Below are 3,733 nucleotides of genomic sequence, written 5' to 3'. Positions count from 1 at the left end.
AACCAAAACTATTCCTCATCATGTTTTCAACAACAAAAAAAATAAAACAAGGAATTGAATTTACAGATTGTTATGATAGATACCTGAAAATCTGAATTTGTATTTTTTGGGGCTTAAAATATGGACTAATTACACGTTTTTTAACGGTTTGGCCTTGTAGGTATCTATCTAGATAATTTCCATATTTGTGTGCAATAAAATTTCCACATGTGTTTGACTGAATTATTTATTTATCTATGAATGCCATCATTAAAAAGTGACACTTGCTATCTGTATGATGTGCTATATATTTCGTTTCGTTCCTTTTAATTATGATGTGACATCTTTACACTCTTTGATAACCAGTGCCGCTTTATAATTTCTCCACATATTATATTCAATATGAATAAATATTTTGTATAATAACCCTATAACCTTTTCTTTTGTTGATCGATGACTAGATAGTTACTAAGACTTAACCCAAGGAATAGAACTGGGTCTTGGACGCCTACCCGTTCACCAACAGTAATGCAAGGCTTTTTGGTCTAGTGGTATGCCACTCATCTTCGGACCAGAAGATCCAGGGTTCAAGTCCCGCTCCGAGCAACGCTTTGTTGAGTCCTTGGAAACAGGCTCTTTACTCACATTCTTTCATATGTAGTACTCAGGTGTAAAATGAGTAACTGGCCGTTAACAGCGGTGTCTCTGTTCGGAAAAAAAATTGTTGTTGTGAAGCGCTTTAAGAACGTATAATGGATATGCGCTATATAACTGTTCAAGTTTTTAAAAGCACGGCTTTTTCGTCTTGTGGTATGGCATTCGGCTTCAGACGTGCAGGTCTCTGGTTCAAGTCTCGCCGTGGTTGGTGTAAAATGAGTACATGGCCGGTGACCACATCTTCTCTGTACATTTGTCATGTGTCGTCCTTAATGTCGAGTGTTGCTGTTGCTTGATCCCTCTTGTAAATCTCTTTGAGCACAATTGGCGGTTATTGCTCTATATAAAGCTCACGTTTTGTTTACTCAGTGAGCAGTCAAACAATTGGGTTTTGTTTTCTTAGTGACCAGCCAAACAATTGGGTTTAGTTTTCTTAGTGACCAGCCCTACAATTAGGTTTTGTTTTCTTAGTGAGCAGTCAAAGACCATACATACCGAGGCACCACGCTTCCCCCTACAGAAAGTAAAGTTAGCATTAATAATAAGCAACAAACACATGAATAACATCAGATTTATCAGTAGTTTTTTTTAATTTCCTGGTACAAAATCTTTTTTTTTTTAAATTACAATACCTAGTATATTTACATTATTACATTGAGTGTAGACAATTGGGGAGATCTATATCAGTTTTGAATGCACTCCAGTCATTGCTCATGCTGCGAAATGGTTTCAAAATGATCCATATTTTATATGCAATGACCAAAAAAAAAAAAAAGAAGAATTTAACAGCTTCAAAAGAGAACAAAATACCAAACAAGGAACGTCTTGGGCTCAACATTCTTCTTAAGCTTACAAAAAAACCCCCCAATAAAATCATATATACATTTCTTAATTAAATAAATAAATAAAAATAAAATTCTCTTTATTCATCCCACAGGGAAATTTGTCTCTAGGGTCTATTCCAAGGGAAGACTGGAATAACCCAGGTGTTAGTCGCAGTCGCAGTGCAGCGTCGCAAATTGAGCTAGAGCGAGGTGACTTGCTCAAGGCCATCAGCGCAGCGGCTGGTGATCGAACTCGGAAGCAAAGACTGTACCGCTAAGACAAGCTGCCCTTAACTGCCATCCTTCTGGGTTATTTAACAATGAATTTATGTTTTTATTGTTTTTGTTTGTTGTTGACTGAGGAAGGGTTTTGAGCCCGAAAAATTCCTTTTTTTGGCATTTTGTTCTTTCTTGAAGTTGTTTTTTTTGTTTATTACTTTTTACAGTCCACAGCTTCTAGCAGCTTAGTATCACTTTGACTCATGTTTTATATGACACATTTATTGGTCAGTGTATGCAGCTTGTACTGTAGGATTGCCCAATATTTTGATGAACAAAGCAGCGTGTTTTTCTTTTTTAAAAACTAAATGGTTGAGATGCAATTAACCATGTGACAGATTACTTTGCTGGAAGAAAGGTTGAATATAGTTCGCCCCCTTGAATAATGTTTACTGAACATTGACATCAATGGGCACAGAATGATCATGTCAGCCTTTTTAGACGCGCTGAGCTACTAAAAAATCCATTGTTTTATCTGTAACTTTTGGTATGCATGACGAGTAAATTGCTTCTCAACACCAGTTTGTCTCAACATTAATATAATGGACATGATCAATATTACATTTCCATGCACTCGAGGTCATTGGTCACATTGGAGTATGTGCTCAAAGTGACCCACATAGTGAAAAAGTGTTCACAGTTTTTGAAATATCTACCATCACGATTGGTCATTTTGTTCAGCTTGACACATGTGTATGCATACAACTTTCATAAACAAAGCAGCGTGTTTACATTTCTGAAGAAATATCCAATCGTTGGACAGCAACAAATCATGTGATTGATGACTTGGTTGGACGAAAACATGAATCGCTCCCATTGTGTAGTAGTGGCCTGACAAAACGTGCCATATGGTAAAAAATTGGAATCCCTGAAGTTAGTCCAAATGTACAGAGCAATTCTTTCTGAGTAGAGTGTAATTTAGATTTTAAAAATATCTTAATTAGTTACAGCCAGGTGTTTCATCAGTACATCAAATTCTCATTTTTACAGGTCTTTTAAAAGAAAAATATTTTTATTGCTTGTAATATATATATATATATTATATATATATATATATATATATATTATATATATATATATATATATATATATATATATATATATATATATATATATATTATATATATATACACAGTCCGCGCAATAATCGGCATCTTTTGTCAGACAATCACACAATAAGAGTTATTCTCCACCCTGAGCACATCTCGTCAAGAGAAAAAGTATCTTGACTTGAACATTTTAGCTAACACCCATATCTACAAACTGAAGGTAATTTAAAATAAACTATGAGAATGAGCAGAGTCATCAGGATACACAAAGCTTGTTCCTTCTTCAATAATTAAACCACAGAATAGGATGACTATCACCAAATTAAATAGAAATTCAATTGTTGGGACAAAAAAGTCTGTTGATGTTACATATCATGAGGATATTGAAGAAAACCGTGGCCTTTGTAAATTCATAGCCTGTCACTGTCAAAATGTTTACGTTACAATACAATACAATACAAAGTGAATAGGATTCAATAGTCGTAACGTCACTTCCTTCCTAATGACGCATGTAACTTAGCAACACTGGCTCTAAACTATCGGAACAATGGCGGACGCCCGTATGAAATATTTCTCCGTCGAGCATAAAAGCGTATCCAGAGGGAAAAAAAAAACACATAAATTTGATCATGTTTTGACTTTTACACATTCTGGTCACAAGACATATGAAAAGTTCTAGCCAGCTTGAAGAATAAAAAGTATTGATTTTCTTTGTTTAGAACCAAGATGGCCGCCGTTGCCGAGTGGCGTGACATCAGACTACTGAATCCAATTGTGGCTTGTATCGTAGCCATCGTAGACTTATAGCCTGACACTGACCAAAAAATGACGTCAAAATGCCAGTCTTTGGCCACAAAAGAAAACAAATCGTGAGTTGTATTCAATAGTTCAACCAATGAAATAACTTGTTTCCATGAGCTCTACTAATGACAACTCACTAGGCGG

This window comes from Berghia stephanieae, chromosome 4 (genome assembly GCF_034508935.2).
Source record: "Berghia stephanieae isolate SIO BIC M18660-M18661 chromosome 4, UCSD_Bste_1.3, whole genome shotgun sequence".
NCBI classification, from domain to species: Eukaryota; Metazoa; Mollusca; class Gastropoda; order Nudibranchia; family Aeolidiidae; genus Berghia; species Berghia stephanieae.
Note: the sequence above shows the minus strand (reverse complement) of the source record.